The sequence below is a fragment of the Anas acuta genome, chromosome 5 (assembly GCF_963932015.1).
Source record: "Anas acuta chromosome 5, bAnaAcu1.1, whole genome shotgun sequence".
Taxonomy (NCBI): domain Eukaryota; kingdom Metazoa; phylum Chordata; class Aves; order Anseriformes; family Anatidae; genus Anas; species Anas acuta.
In genome coordinates, this window is record NC_088983.1 from 21,686,533 (window position 1) to 21,703,781 (window position 17,249).

A 17,249-nucleotide genomic window follows, 5' to 3' on the forward strand; every position below is an offset into this window, starting at 1 on the left:
CAAAAGGACTCAGATTGTAATGCTAGGGCTTCCAGCACAGTATAGCTGAGGACCTGGCTGTAGAGCTGCCTCCTCCGAGGCATACAAGAAGAGTCTTTATTTTTGAATATTCTCTTACATAGAGATTCTGGATACAGTACAAGGTATATGCTTTTAGCAAAGACTTGGGCTATCCTTTAGGGAGAAGGAGGCAGTAGCAAATGTCTTTTAGGTCTGTGGTTTCTTCCAAAATCTGAAAGACTATATACTTATACCAGATCAATTATAGACATACTGGTGTACTGGATGGTGACAAGAAATTTAGAGAGGGTAGAAGTTTTTATCATCTTTCTTCATATATCTGTCCCCAGTATATTTCTGCTACATTCTGAGAAGCATTTTTTTAGTGTCTGGCTCAACTAGTTTGGTACTTCCACTGTTGATGATCCCTTATGCACTGTAAAGGGAGTTAAAGTAAGTTTTAGAGAGAACATTTGGCATTCAAGAATAGAGACTCGTACTCCTTGATGAAGATACTCACTTAGTATTCAGTGTTCCAGACGTGTTTTAACTGCCCTTAAAATTTTTCAGCTTAAAGCTGTGATGGCCAGGACTTGGGGTACGTCACAGACTCCTTAGCTTTGTCCTCAGGGTTATTGCAACAATTGTGTTGTGCAGGGACACTGAGATGGTGGGAAAGGGCTCTTAGATCTGGGGTATGACTTCTTTGCAACTGGTACTTAAGTCTGGAAATCATGTCACGTGAGGAGACCCTGTAATGTGGCTACAGTTAAATGAATGCTTTACCTCTTACATAATAAATCATAAGTGGGATACTCTGAGAAACAGTCCATGTGTTGGCTAAAGTTCCTGAAAGGCCTTCAGAAGTCTGGGTAATTCTTGTATTGAATTAACTAATATTCCCAGTATGTGCACAGGAAAAACAGGGCTTAGAATCAATCACTAGAGACTTTGTCAAGGTTAAACGGTGAATTACTTGTAGTGATTAATTACATCTCACCTCTTAATTCTTGAGCAATTATAGAAGCATACTGCCTTGCAGACTAATTCTCATGTCTTTCCTCTATTCTTCCACGCTATTTCCCCACAGACAAAAGCCTAAGGCTGTACATGCTGCTTTCCAGCCTAGAGTCAAGACCTGTGAAGAGCCAGTTGTGTATATGACCTTTTATTTTATTTTATTTTTTTTTTTTAAGTTGCTCTCAGGCAGTGGTTGTTCAGCCTGGAGAGCCAAATAGCTCTGGGGCAAAGTAATCAGTCTGCATGCATGGTTTGCAACTAATTGTAAAACAGAAGGAGCCTAGAGCATTGGATAACTCTTTCCAGTACTGTGATACTCAAACAAGTAGGATGCGTTTGAGACCTGCCAGCTTCTTAACCCTCAAGAGTCTACATGATAAAAATGCTATTACAGGTTAGAACAGGCAAAGAAATCTCCTACCTTCTTATGGCACGGTGTTCTCACGCTCACAGACTGCTGAGTTGCAAATTACTGTTTCTCTCACTATATTTAGTGTTGGCATGGTGTCACCTTTAATATTGTGTGCCCTTCTGGTCTTCACAATATAAACAGTATGTTAAGGCTCAGAGGAGGGTAACAAAGCTGGTAAATGGCATGGAAGGCATGTCTGACAAGGAGAGGCTGAGGACACTTGGGTTGGAGAAGGAGAGGTTCAGGGTGGCCTCCGCTCTCTACAACTTCCTGAGGGGAAGTGGAGAGGGAGGTGCTGGTCTCTTTTCCCTGGTAACCAGTGGCAGGACATGCAGGAACAGCACAACGCTGTGACGAGGGAGGTTCAGGTTGGGTATTAGGAAGAATCTCTTTACCATGAGAGTAGCCAAACACTGGGACTGGGGCTTCCTAGAGAGGTGGTTGATTCCCATGGCTGTCAGTGTTCAAGAGGCATTTGGATAATGTCCACTTTAATATACTTTAACTTTTGGGTAGACCTGTGTTGCAGGAAGAACAGCTGAAGTCATGACATACACCAATATGGTTAGATCATACTCTCTCTATTACCCAAATAGCCTGGTTCTTATAGCAATCTAGCAGGGGTGGATAGCGTCTAACACAAGATTATTGGTCGAAAGCACTTGGACAAACACCTGCAAGAAAACAACCCCACCTGCTAGAAAACAATCCCCTTATGGTAGCAGTCACATAGACGTTGTCCTTGAAGGAATGCTGGCTGCTTGCAACGATATTTTTAATTCTTCAATCGAGCAATAGAAGAACATTGTCATGGTAACTCCTCATAGTCATCTTGGTAGCTTGGTTTGCTCAGCTGAAGCAAGTCATGGCCTCCTTGCTGTTTCAAAAACCCAATAGCCCTGAAGAGGTCAAGCAGTTGGATTGGGGTGATCTTTGAAGGTCTCTTCCACTGAACTACTCTATTATGGTATCACATATCTGAATTAGGGAAGCAAAGTTATTTTCTGTGTTCTCCAAATAAAGTTAAAGAAGTTAGAGGGTTTAAAAAAAAATAAAAATTGAGATTTCCATGCTGATTTCAAAGTGAAACCTTTGCATCACCTTCAGTGTGTTAAAACTTCGTGATCTGCTCTTTGGAGATTCTGAGCATTGGTTTATACATGAACATTTTCATGAAGGGAAAAAAAATGGTCTGTCTACTCTTTCTCACTTTCCTTTTAAAGTATTTCACATTGTAATAGCAGGAAGTGTGGTGGTGCTGGTGGGAGACCCTGCTGAGGGAGGTTAGTGGTCTGCATGGTCTGGGGTGCCTGTTCTGAATGCAGCCTCTTCAGGAGGTTGATTCTCTTTCCTGAGCAGATCTCTGAGCACATTGCAAGAAATCTTACCTATTTAACATAGGCAAGCATGTATTTAAAGTCTTTCATTCTCCTCCTGCCTCCACTAAGCCAATATTTTCAGATAATCTTACAGCTATCTGGGCCTAGATTTTCAGTTCCCTGAGCCTATCAGGGCCTGAATGAAACTGGCTCCACTTCTTGCCTCTCTGACATGTAGGAGTCACTCTTAGGTTATTATATTGCAAAGGTAAATATCCGTCATAGTTTTCTTACGTGGCTACTAATCCAGACGTATCTTTTACAGTGATGGGGGTTTGACTTCTCTGTGTTGTGGAGGCAATAGAACTTAAATTTTATCTAATACCAATGCGCTGTCTAATGTTTTTATTAATCTACTTGTCTTCAAAGCAATGGCTTTAAACACAGGACAGAAGGTAAATTTATGTTCTTTCCAGCTGTTGATTGCCAGCAGATTTGCAAGACTTGTGTGATTTTTTTTTTTTTTTTTATAAATTATTAAACTTGGCAGGCAGGATTCAACAGTTACCAGGATTTCATTTAATATATCTATTCCCTTATACATTGCCATTTGCTAACAGCACATGAAGTAAATCCTAGGTGGCCCTGCTTTTGGAAGCTGCAGGCACTGAATTAGTTGAAAAGGACTTGAGACATGTTGCCTAAATGATTCTGCAAGGCTTTTTTTTGGATAGTAAGTTATCCTGCAGCTTAAACTGGAAATGGATCCAGACAAGTATCCCTAAATTTGAGAGGAAATATGGATACAAACTTTGAAACTAATATTTTTCTCTACTGGAAAAGAACCCCCTAATTTTCTATTTATCCCATTCCTTCTTTCCCTAACAAAGCAGTATTTTTCAGATCATGTGAATTTTATTTACTGACTACCAAGTAATTACATGGTGAGTAATTGGATGGCTTCACAGGACTGGAAATGGAATAGTGATTGCTTAACCTGTAGGTGAGTATTTCAGCTCTGTGCTATACTGGTGGTGAATGTGGATGGGTCCCAAATATCTGCTGCGTGCCATATGTTGGGGTTCAGCCCAGCTGTGTCAGGTGTCTGCATCACAAATAACCACCAGCACAAACAGTGGAAACAGTGGATATTGGTACTCTTGGGGTAGAAGTAAAACTAAAAGGGGTCTTGAAGAATGTCCCTTTTTTTTTTTTTTTTTAAATCTTTGTCTGGATGGACTGATCCATGGATATCCAGAGAATATGGAGGTGGTAATCCAAATCTCTTTGTTTGTGCTGAGTACCTGTGGAGCTCTCTTATCTTTGACACTAGATTAAAATCAAATATTTGATTTAGCTGCAGGATTTTAAGTAACTGTTTTTATCGCTGCTGGAGAAGTAAATGTGACTTTACAAGAATCATGTAGTAGAGAAACTGCCAGAAGGAATCAGTACATGGCATGACTTTTGTTCAGACCAGGGAAACAGCTCATGCCATTTCACAGCAGTGGATCTTTTCTTTCTGATCCAGCAACAGTTGATTAGTTAGCCTGAGTGGTTGTAATCTGCACCAGGTCCTGCTAATATGTCTGTTTTTTTGCTTAAGAAGGAATGGTGAAAGAATGTAGTCCAGCTGTTACAATATAGAAACTTACAACATGAGCAAAGCTTGTGAAAGGAAACCCAGCAGAGAGAGCTTTTATTCATAGGGATACAGTTTTTTCATTCTATTTTTTTCCCAAAAAATCCCATGGAACTTTTTCTTCCTATAGCTTTTTGTAAATCTTCATCCCCTTGTTGCTGGGAGATTTAAAACAAACAGCCAAACAACCAAGAGTATTTAATGAACTCTGAATTGCCTTGCTATAAACTGAGAGAATTTCTAGGTTTCCCACTTACCCAATTGGCCTAAAATCACAAAAATAACCTCATCTCGTTATAATCCTATTTCACAACTCATTTTTCACGGCTCAATTCCATCCTAGACTGGTTTTTCTTTCTTTTCTTAGTTCTTGTTTTTCCCCTACCACACATGCATCCACTCTTTTCCTCTCTCACAAACAGGCTTGCTCACACACCCCCACACATCCACACTCACATACATCAGGAGCAGTTTACAGCTCAATTTGAAAGATAGTTCTTTAAAAAAGAAAAAATAAAAAAAAATCATTGTTTCTGATGTGGAGAACAACTAACAAAACAAAGGAAACCAGAGTGGGCAGTAAAACCCTTGGGGTCTGCAAGCTTAGTTGTGGGAAATGTGGTGTTAATTTTTCTTATTTTGAAACTCACTAATGCCTCTCTCATTGAACTTGAAAGAACATTCTGTTTACTTAAAAAATAATAAAAAATAATCTGGTGACTTTGTTATATGGGATTTATTTGGGTTCTTTCTTTTTCTTAACTAGGAAAGTTTGTAGGAAAACAGGATATTTGTCTCTGAAGAGGTTGTCTGCTACTTATTTCCCACATAAACTTCCTGCTGTTGCTACTCTGGAAATTACTGTCTAATCTGCTTTGGTCCCAGGCCTTTAACTCCATCACTGTGCACTAGGTTCCCAAATCCTAGGCTTTCAAAATGAGTTTGTCCTCTCATATCACCTCCGTTCTAATTTCTTCTGCATCAAATGTCTAAGGCATCTATCAAGTTCACCCTCTCTCATCTTTCCCTTTAACAATCATTTTGTTCCTCTAATCCCTCAAATTTCCCTGCTTCCTCTCATTCTATTCTTTGTAGTACCTAAACTTGAACTGTCACCACCCTCTGTTGTAGCCTGTGGGATAGAGCTCCCTCCTTTTGTGGATCAAAACTTCAGCACTTTCCCACTGAACACAGTAAACACCCACAGGCTTGCAAATCTCCCTGGAAATTTGATTTCCTGTTTTTTCTTCAGCTTCATATTCAGTCCTTTCATCCTTGCATTAGCACACTTGCTATGACCCTCCTTTCTTTAGCTTAACTACTCTCTGTGGATTGTGGTATTACTCTGCCAAAACTTTTTTTTTTGTAAATATAAGTGGTGAAATGCCATTCTCTTCAATCAGGGCAGATTACACAGTCAGATGTGTATTAAAAGGTCAATGTACGAAAACCTCATAAAAGTATCGATCAGCCTGGAAGCCAGAGATATTTTTGTAATGTCCTGGGGCCACATTGATTAAACTGATTAAACCATAAATGATGACATCCAATTCAGTCAGTCCAACTCCTGGAATAGCCCTCAAGCCCGTATCTCCCAGTGTTCTGGATAAATGTGCTTGGACTTCATTGTAAAACTCCAGGTCAATGGACGGCCGAGTACTCAAACAAACCCTTCTGACCATGTGCAAAGACAGCCCTCCAGCCTGCGCTGTTGCAGGTGAACCCATGGCAGGGAAATATGAGCAGCTGGCAGACTTACAACAGATGCCATCTTAATTGGTCTGTGATGAAGGTGAGCTGTTCCTTCTCAACGGTAGCATGCTTTCCTCTCCTGCCTGGCAATTTGACCACTTACATAAGCTGTGCTTAAGATCTTTATTGTCCTGGGCAGGAGTTCAGTTTATGCTAATAACTCTGGCATCTGGATTTGGATTGAAAATATGTTAATGAGGCAAAACAGCACAGGGATGGCCCCAAACTGTTTTTTGTTTATTTTTCCTTGAGATTTGCATTTTTTCTTTGCATTTGCAGCTGCAGTGACTTCTGCTTTTTTATGATTCTAATACCATATTGATCTGATGTTCAGAGTGCAAGATGGGGGAAACCTACTCCAATGTAGGCTGAGGGAAGCCATACGGGAATAAGATTGAATGACAAGCATACCTCAACCATTGCATCTCAAAGTGAGGTGCAGTGAGATGTCAATATTATGACATTTTTGAGTATAACAAGCCTTAGTTCTGGAGAAACTGAGGCACAGTTCAGACTGGGGAAGCTGAGATGAAGAGCCTTACCCACTGTCACTGTACTGAGACAGTTGTTATACAAGGCAGAGACATGACTTGGGTGCAGTTAGTAGTACTGAGGCAAGTCACTCTCAGCAAGAACCCAACAATTCCCGTATGTGTGTATATACATATTTTTTTGGCTGAATAACAGTGGCTAGGCTAAAGGGGTTTTCTTTGTGCTAGAGAAACAAAGGTTTCTTAAAAGATAGAGGCTGTATAGAGTATCTCCCTGTGTGCTTTCCACATAAGAAACCGCAGCAGCTTGGCAGGCAAACAAGAAAGTTTCCTTTAAAAAAAAAAAAAAAGAATTAGTTCTTATTATGCAGAGAGTCTCAGGTCTGACGTAATTTGACGTGGAAATATTTTCCAGCTAATTCTTGCTAGGAAATAATGACAATGCAATGGCTTCAAAGAGCCTGAATGTGTCCGGCACCAACTACTGAAGCTATGCTAATGGCTCTGACAAATGAAGCTGAACTTTGGGACCATTTGGAGAGTGGAATGAGTGTAGGTGGTGGTGGTGGCAGCTTGCTTATTAAGTATTTCAGACCAGCTTTCTGTGAGCTGGGTGGACTCTGAGCCAGGACTCTGGGCCAACACTTAGCCCTAACTGTTTAGGGCCCTGATTACCTGGGAGATGCTCCTTGTTTGCAATGTCACAGACCCCAGGCTGGTGACGAGGGAGCCGGAGGGAGAATGCGTCAGGAAGACGTCTGTGGCAGTACACTCTGTATTGCAGCCTACGTTGGCTAACTTGCTAGGCAACCTCTGAACACAGGCTTTCTCAAGTGTTTGGGAGGAGGTGAGCTGATCTCCTTTGAGCAGGATAGAACAGAGTGGCTCTGATCCTGAATCATTATTCCGCTGCTGATTAATTAACAATGGAACAGTTTATTCATTAACTGAATTTGTCTCTCTTCTCTGCTTTAATTTGGGAAAAACAATTAAGCACTAATGCTGCTGAACCAGAGTGTAAACACACAAACATCTAGCCACAAAAACCTACGGTTTTCTTTATAGAAGAAGGACATTAATGCACCTGTAATCTAAACTTCTGGCAACTCTCCTGCTAGAGCTTGTAGGGATGAGGATGTGGGGAGCGAGCAGTGTGGGTGCAGAGCTGGCACCTGCACTCTGTGGAAGCTGGGCCCTCAGCCAAGACCGGCATGCAGATGAGGGCTGTGCATCAGGTCTGAATTTAGCAGCTGCTGTGTGTCCTTGCAACTAGCAATGGTGCACAACCACCTGCGTGGAAGGACTTTCCTTCTCATTTTTTGCCTTTATTTTTGCCCTCTTTGGAAGTGTAGCTACTTGTACGTGCTGCAGTAGCAGAAAGGACTTGTTATGTATGTAAAGGTCACTAATCCATTGCTTCTGGATGGAAAGCAGCAGCCTTCATCACCTCCTTCAAAGGATCAGTTGGCCAGCTATTAGCAAAAGTGATTCTAGGTTTGAGAGGTCTTAGCAGCTGGAAGGATAAGCTGTTGAATGGTCATTTACTGATGCAGGCAGACAGTTGACTCTTAGAATCCCTAAAGCAAAAGGAAAAACAACTCTTGGGAAAGATATCTATTTTTCTTTAATTGTTCTTCAGCTACTGCTAATCATGGCCCACTGATTTTGTAGTTAGTTTTGTGGTACAGTTTTTATAGTTAACTTGCAAACTCAACTCTCATTTTTCAAGGAGTGAGTTCAATCATTTAGACTTTGTCTTGAACTCTCATGTGGCAGATTAGGCACCTGCATCATAATTACAACCAGACGTTCTCTTTTCCCAAGGACTTTTCTTGGCTCTTTCACATTGATGCCAGGAAGAGTTTAGTAACAGCCAAGAGGAGTTAATGACTTAACTACTAACTTGCTTTTTTCTTCAGTCCTTAGTGAAATGAGCTTGTGAAACTACAGATTTGTTTCATAAGTGTGGTAGCACCTAAAAGAGAGACTGAGAGTACAGCTCAGTTTCCAATGGTCAAATGCCCTCCTTGCTGGGCAATTAGTGTGTGACAAAAGGAAAGAATTGAGGCAGAAAGAGGTAGAGAGACAGCATCAATAATGGGAATTATATTGAATAACCATCTTTTCCAGGCTCATCCATAAGCCTCATCTTTCTCTTCAGATTTTTTAGAGAGGATCTTGCTGACAACCAAATTGGAAGTGGGAGGTTAAGCCTGAGTGTTCAGGGGAATAAGATGGCAGCCCAAAACCTCAAGATACCTCTCTCATGTGGAGAAGAATTGCCACAGGACTCTTGACAAGGGGATGGATATGGATTGGCCTCAGACAGCCTGTGAAGAATGTAGCAGGTAGTAAAGGATCAGACTCTTGACAGACATTTCTGTCACTGACATAACTGAGAGGAAGACAAAACGTTCAATTACAGCAGCTTTTGACTAGACATTGCACCAGCAACTCATGTAGTTAAAGGCCTGTATGAAGTATGCCCTCTGAGTTCTTGAGCTCACTTTCAAGACAAGTTACTACAGACAGACATGAATCAAAACTATACTTGGTGAAGATGAACTACACGGCATTTTGCTATTGCAGGTGAAGTTTGTAAGTGGGCAAATGGAGAACCAACTTATATGAGACCACCACCATGAGCTAGCTTGACTTGTGACAGCCATAAACTGAAGTAAAAGAATAAAATTAAACCCAACCCTGCAACCTGTGAATGCCTCTCTTCTGCCAGAGGAAAAAAAAAATGCTTTTAGGTCTCTCTGCTGAAGCAATTGGTTTGTGAAGAGCCTTTTTTTTTTAAAAAAAAAAAAAAAAAAGTAAATAAAAATAGAAGCTAATGACATACCCCTTGCATAGGTGAATAAGATGTTCCTCTTCAGTTGGTTTTATGACTCCTCTTCCCATCCTCTATGGTGTTTGTTCAGCAGACAGCAGCAGAGCTGCCTGCTTGCTCCTGCCCTGGAAACCCGCTGTGTGGAATAAGCAGAAGGAATGAGCAAAGGGAAACTTGAGGTGTAACTGGGCGTTTGGACTTGAGGAAAAAATAAGAAGAAATGTTTGTCATAGAGCCTGCATGTTAATGTCCAGCCAGAGTTCAGAAAATACGAAGCTCAACAGTCTGATTGAGCATGACAAACTCCTCTTTAGGAGGGGAATCTGAGGCCTTACTTTCTCAGGATCAGATCCAGAGTAGGAATTAGATATGACATTCAGTACAGCAATTCCTCCCCCAAATTCAAAAGCTTGGTTACAGTACAGGAATGCACAGGGATGACTTCTGATCATTACATAATGAATGTAGGTGCCTAAGAATACCAGTCACACCAAATGGAGAGGATGAGAGGAAGTCTAATCCAGCCAACTGGCAATGCTGATGAGGCAGGAGAATCTTATGCTCTCTATATTGCCTAGATTCAGAGGGTGATCTCAGAGGTGGCATTTCTGGAACAGATTCAGGTTTTCAAACTGTTTCTGGCAGATAAGTGCCTGGCTTGCATTTTTGGGTAAATATTGCTATTTTTTCATGAAACTTGAGGAAGAGCTACCACCTTTGTTTTGTGGCTAGATTACTCATTTGAAAAGTGTTAAAGATGAGTATAGACCTTCAGCCTGCAAAAAGGCCATAAATAATTCTCATATGGGAAAACTTTAAGCATTTCTGAAGGCTGAGTCAATATGCACAAGTTTGAAAAGCAAGTAGGAATACAGTATGATTGACTAGTACAGTGAGTGAATGCGATGCTAGACTGTTTGTAGTTTTCAATGGTTTACTTGTTCCTCTTGTGAAGGTAGAGGTCATACCTTTGTACAACTTCATTTAAAAATTTGAATGGCAAGCTGGCATACCCATAGCTAACAAGTTCAAGATTACTTCTTCAGTGACAAGTTACCACTATACTGTTCTTATCCTTCACTCTAATGTGTAATCTTTCAACTTATAGCACTAATTAATGATTAGGCCACTAAATTATAAATATATATAAAATAAGACAGACTAAAGAGCAGATAACATGACATAAAATGGCATAGATGTCTTTTCTTCAGAGCAGGCAATACAACAAAAGAAAACTCAATAGGAAAACAGTCACACAGAATAAAGGATGTGATGGTTTTCAGTCTAAGTGTTGCAAGCTGCCTTCTGTGCTCAAGGTTTACCAAGACATCTTACAATTCTTTTGTAGGTCCTCCCATCTTCTTGCTTTCACCTGACAGATGATACAGAAACATGATCATTATGATTTCCAATGACTCATGCTCAGCAGCACAAAGTCAAATTGATTACCAAACCATCCTCCAGGAAATACTGGTGGGTATCCTCAGGAATTTAGGGTAGGTTCAGGTAAACATCTCTCACACTGGTTCTTCTAATGACTGGAGCAATTTGGTCTTTCCTGCTTTCTGTTTCTAACAACAAAGGCCCTGTTCTCAGTTAAATAAAAAAGTATATGCTTGGTGATGTTAAAAAAAAAAAACAAAAAAAAAAACAACAACGACAAAAAAAACTTGCCACCAGAAAATATAATGATATACAAGAAGAACCATTTATGCATTAAAAGCTCTTCTCAATTTTCCAGAAGGCATCCGAAGCTCATTAAAAGAGGCTTTATTTTTGTGTGGTTGTGGTTTTCATTTTCTCTCTTAAAGCAGCTTCTGTCACAGACAAATCACTTTCTCTGGCATTTTCAAGCACATATTTCCTAGCAGTCATGCTAATACCGTCACAGGAGGGAGGCATTTAACCATTGCTGTTTCGTCTTTGCTTCAGCATTTAGTAGTTTTGTCATACAATTCCCATTGATTAGAACTTCTGCTGTAGGCAAATGTAGCCACAATACAGCCCTTCCCTTAAATAATAAAAACAACCAAGTTATACAATGGTTAGTTCTTGGGCTATGCATTCCTATTCTTCTGCTTGGTTGAACTGGTGAAACACAGAGACCTCAGAGTCAAGTAATAATGATGGTCTCAAGCTACAGCACACAGGCTTGGGATTTTGTTGCGGACTATGTTAAGGATCAGCCAGGGATAAGGGACTGATCCTTGACTCAGTGGTGGTGTGTTTGGGCCAAGCTTCTTTCATTTTATCTACATTTTATCTACAATCTGTCTTCAGTCTCTGAGTGCCAATCTGAGGCAGGATTGTTTGCTATGGAACAGTCTTATCCAAAATGTTTTTAAGTCAACACAGAACTTCTCATTGCTGCTAATGGTTTTCTTTGTCAGGCCCTGATCTGAACATGCATGGAAAGCCTCAATTACAAGCTTCACCCCTCTGCTTTGAAAACATGGTGATGGCCACCCAGTATGAAGAAGGCTTCACCAATGCCAACAGCTGGATATTTTTATTGTTGTATCCTTTATGGTCATTACCCATTGAAGTCTGATTTAGTAAGGTACTTAAAACACTCTTAATTTTAAGTCAGCTTATGGGCTTGTGTAAATCAGAGGTGCTCCTCTGATACTTAAAGTCAGACAGGCTCCAACCTGAGTCCTAACATATACAGACTTTCAGAATAGTCTTACCCACATCTAGCAATCCTTCTTGTTACTGCTGCTGCTAACTAATACTGTAATACTGGGGAAAGAAGATAGGGGTGCTTTTTACTCTGAGGTATTCTGTTGAAGAGTTGAAAGAAAGTGCGCACTTGGCAGAAGAATAGAAGAGAAAGAAAGGGAGAGCCTTGGAATAGGGAAGAGGTGGCATGATTTATGTGGAGAGAGTCACTGGCAGAAATAAGCCCATCAATAGAGAGGAAGTAGTTAAAGAGGACCAGAAGTCCTAGCACTAAGTACTGGAACATTAACCTCTGCCTGAGCTTTTGATGTGGATGTGGAAAGTTGATAGGAGAGTGGAGCTGAGTTCTCTCCTGCTGCTAAGGCAAGTCTGTCCCAATGCTTGTGGAGGTGTCACTCTTACTGCTTGCTTCATGGGTCTCCTGAGCTAAGAAGGTGAAATAGTACTGTCAATAGAGTATACCTGATTTACATGGGCTTGGTGTGCTTTCTAGGCACAGTAGGGTGAGGTTTTGTAGAACACCAGAAGTGGCTTGCCATCTTGTCCCTATTTGCAAGAGGTGATCTTGGTAATTACGAGCTATATTATTAGCTTCATTTTTAGCTGGTTCATCAAGTTGAGTCAGCTCACAAATTAGATAAGCAACAGGATGGGTGCAAAGAAAAGGGCAACATTGTCAGCTGTGGCAGAGGGAATGACTCTCTCTGCATCAGCAATTAAACAAATGAAGCCACCTCTTGCAAAGTCATCACTTTTTGTACCTCTTTCCCCTGTAGCATGGCCTATATTTTCAGAGCTCAGTGATTTACCTTGGTTCATGTCATCCTCTTATGTAGGACAGTATTGCAGATGAAATGGGGCACTGAGGATTATGGTGTAGATGAAGGAAGGTTGTTAGAGCAACACTTTAGATGGATCCTGACAAGGTGTTGAGAAACAAGTAACTTCTCATTTACTCTGTCTTCTTATAGAGCCCTGACCGAGCCATTTTGCCTTCAAGAGCCCGTTTTTTCCTATTTTTACAGGAAAACAATAGCTTTCTGCCTTCTCAAACTATGGCAAGGCTAACTTACTTACTTTCCAGAAAAAAAAGTAGTTGGTTTCAGCTTCAGACCTATCACTCATTCTCATGGTTGTTGTGCGTATACTTACTTTAAAAAAAAAAAAAAAAATACAGGAGATGAGAAGACTGGAGGGTAGTGCTCCAAAACAAATTTTAGTGGTTATTGCTGTAGCAAATAGCTGGATTTGGTAAACATATGAACAAGACTTTTTTATTCTCAGCACTTTTTTTCTCCCCACAGAAGAATGTGAGCCACTCTTTATTAGGTGTAAATTGTGTATTACTGCATCAAGAGAATGATGTCGATTTACATGGGATCATGGCTTGGCTCACTCAAGCTCTGCTCCACTTCACTGGACTCCTTTGGAACTGCAAAGTGGCATCCTACTGATTTCTTCTGCAACTCTATTCCTCACATCTCCCAGGCCCGGTGTTTGTGTTTCCTGATCTTAAAGCACAATGTCTTAATTATGGTCAGAGAAAAGACATAAGGAAAAGGAATGTCCTGATTTGTCTTTTAACTGCAGTTCTTACTGGTATTTATTTCAAAGTGCAATTACAGGAACGGAAATGACTATGCAAAAATGGCCTTTTCCTACTAACAATCTCAGCTGCTTGTGTACATTTGAGTAAAATCTGCAGACTTTTGTTGACATAAGTTTTATTGCAGGTCATATTTATTTTCCAGTCTCTATTACAAAATAGCCTTGCAGGAAAGCCTCTTCAGGGAGAGGAGAAGGGTAAAGAACCAGAGGGACCAGCGGTGCAGAAGTCACTTCTGTCAGTTGCTTCTCTTGTGTCAGGCAGCCGTTGCTGCTGAAACTGTTAGCTTCTCCTGCCCCCTCGTGCAGGCTTGTGAACACTGCCAGCGACTTTCTCTGGCAGAAATCTGCCAGAGAAACTGCAAAATAGAATAAATGAACGCACGACCTTCGGGATATAGCAGTTTTGTGAAGGAATCTCCTTGATAGCCATGGGAAGACAGCTATCCAGTCCTGCACAGGAGAATCTCCCAGGCCATCAGGAAAGACAAGGTATTTCTTGAAAACTTGGTTCTGCAGGCTGTAGGAAGCAGAGGCCTCTGAAAACATGTTCAGATTTGAAGCTAAGTGTGTCCAAACATGTAATCTGAGGAATGGTATCTTTGTTTTCCTCAGGAATTAAGTGTGGAACAGTCAGCTGAGCCTTCCTGCCTTCCTCCTCGTCTCTGCAGGGCAGCGGTGAGCAGCTCTCCCTCCCCCTGCTCAACATCTGTTTGCTGGCATCTGGCTGGGTCCCGCTGTCACCTGGTGCTCTTTATCCGATCATCTTGTATCCAGATGTCTCAGGCTAGACATCTGTTCTGCTGCCCTATGCCTCTCACTGTGCTGCATTTTTATTTTTTTTATTTTATTTTTAGTGCCATTAATTGAAAAAAATGTCAGGACAAATATCAAACAGTGTCTCCGAAACAGCATGGTTGTGCTTTTGCACTGATATTTCAATGTACAGTTTTATGTATCTATACGAGTCCTAGACCATGTTCAGAAGACTTTTTGTTTTGTTTTTGGCAGTGCTATCTTAGGCAAAAGTTCACTAAGGTTAGTGGGAGTTCATCTGAGCAGAGAATGAATACCACTAAAATCAGGACTGTGATAATCGGTCTTTTTTTTTTTTTTTTTTTTTTTTTCTACCCTAGTACAATCAGGATCAGAGTGGATTGATCCATGTTCCAAAAATACCATAGCATAAAATAGTGAACAAAAGCAGCAAAAACCTTCTTTTTGAGGGCCAAGCAGCTTTAGGACACAGGTCAGGTTAGATAACTGATGCTATCAAGCAAACACATAGCTATGTTTGATGCAGTCTTATATATCCTTACATTTTGGGTGCACTTGAGCTGCCTTGGAAAAAACAGCAGTGGTAATACACAAAAGTAGATAGATAGGATAAGAGGAACAGTCAGGATTACAATTCTATGTCTTTTCTAGAGGTTTTGTAGGTTTGAGGCCTTTTTGGAGGCCTTTTTCATCTTGCATTGCGTAGGAGCAGTCCAAAAAACCTCCCACTGGGAGGAAACAAAGGGAGGGAAGTGCTGCTGCTATTATTGAGAACAGACCCTTGAGAGCAGATATGTAGGGTCCCAAATTCTCTAAACTGTCTTTGCTTACTGGAAAACCTAGCTGTAAGTTACAGGGCACCATCTTGTTGTGGGAAAAACTATAATAAAAACAGGCCCACAAGAAAAATCTGCCAACAGTTGTTAAACACAAGGATATAGCCCTCTGTGTCAAGAAGTCCCTAAGGTATGGATTTCTGAAGCCAATAATTTTCCCAGGGAAGGTATAACAGTAAGCTTGCTCTGCCACTCCTCTACCTAAGTGCCTACAACCACTGCCAGGAACTAGGGAATCAGCTAGATGCATCTTTGTTCTGATCCTGCAGTTCTGTTCTTATGGAGTCTCTTCATCTGAAACACAATGGGAACAAATAAACTGTGATCTAGAAGGAAAGAAATTAGGAATAGAGAGTAATTTGTACACTTTTTCCAGCACTGAGTAGAGTTGGCTGCAAATGTATAAGTAGAGAATTATAAATAAATAAATAAATATATAAAAAAGAAAAGCCAAGAATGGATTCATTAGATCCAAATTTTAAATAATTCAACCTAGAACGATAATGTTGTTGTTGTAGTGTTATTGCAACTTTTTTTAAGGCCTCAATTAAGCCTTGAGAAAGGGAGCCAATGCACCTTTAAAACTTTCTGCTTAATCAACTATAGCGAATGCTCATTTAATGATTGTCTTTTTGTACCAACAAGAAGTAACAACGCTTTTAGCAAAAGAAATGGAATGAGAGAGAAATTGCCTAATCAGCCCTACTCATGCAGTGCTTTGTGAGACAGATTATTGAATTTTCAGTCTCTGCAGAATTTTAATGAAGCTCCGTCTTGCTGGAAAATCCAGCCCTTTGTCAATAAAGTTCAATAACTCGACCACCCATGTAATAAGATGTACCGGCTGAAATCTTTCACTTGCCAAAGCCAGAACCCTGCTGGAATCTCCCTGAGAGTTAGAAGTACTTACTTGTGTTGTGTATTTTCCTACGGTCTGCTTGCAGTGGTATTTATATTTACTGTAGTGAAAGTCTGTTTACAGTGAGGTAGAGAAGAAATTCACATTTGTCTCAGTGTGCTGGTTGATATTCTAATAGGAATATTGCCCCACTCAAAGGGAATGCAATCATCTTATGTTTAGGACTGCATCTGCCACACAAAGAGAACAGCAAAATGCTTTACTGATTTAAGAAATAAGTAAAAAGGTACTGAGAAAGACAGAACTTTAAGCAGGGGGAGCTGAAAGGCACTCCAGTAAGATCTGAGGTGAAAAAATGGATGGGCAGATGGAAGTTCAGAAAGCCACTGAGTAGCAGAATACCCTTGAGCTACTGATGATGGTTGGTATCTGAGGAACAGAGAGAACACTTACATCTGCTAAATTGACTGGAACAGATTCAAAGGGATATTCACAAAAAAAGAAAAAGTTAATTTGGCTGGATGGGTACATCTTTTATGTATCCGCCAAACTTGAAGTTAAAATCAGAAAGCAAAGGGTTTTGAACAGGTGTTTCTCTTGAATAACTGGCCAAACTGGGGGCCTCTATGTGCAGCTAGTTTTGAATAGAAATTCTCTTCTGGATATTCAAGATCTCTTATTGAATAAAGTTTCATTGTGGCACTAGCCTGTTCCAGCGACACACTGGTATTTATTAATTGTCTTTTTCCAATGCAAAAACTTTTGCTGAAATAATTTCCAGGCTGATTCAGCTCTAACTCTGGACTGGTTTCTGAGAAGAGAAAGAAAAGAACTGAAAAATATGAAGGGGAATTTGCGTAAAGGAAAACTCATAGACACCAATAGGGAGGTGAGATTTGATGAAGCGACTAGATGAAGGCTTGGTAGTTCAGATGAGAGGACACAAAGGCACATGAAGAATGTTATCAGAAAACAATAGGATGGTATTCAGAGAATATCACAGTGTCAGATCTGCAGT

General features: G+C 40.5%; 1 long non-coding RNA gene across 2 annotated transcripts; it reads left to right on the plus strand.

Annotated features, from left to right (window-relative positions):
- On the plus strand, positions 1-16,387 carry LOC137857031 (uncharacterized). Of its 2 annotated transcripts, none has more exons than XR_011096951.1 (4): positions 1-143; positions 10,821-10,945; positions 11,863-12,032; positions 13,459-16,387. It is a non-coding gene; the product is annotated as an uncharacterized lncRNA (long non-coding RNA). The 2 variants fall into 2 exon arrangements; XR_011096952.1 differs by having other exon boundaries at positions 11,863-11,989.
- The last annotated feature ends 862 nt before the right edge of the window (positions 16,388-17,249 follow it).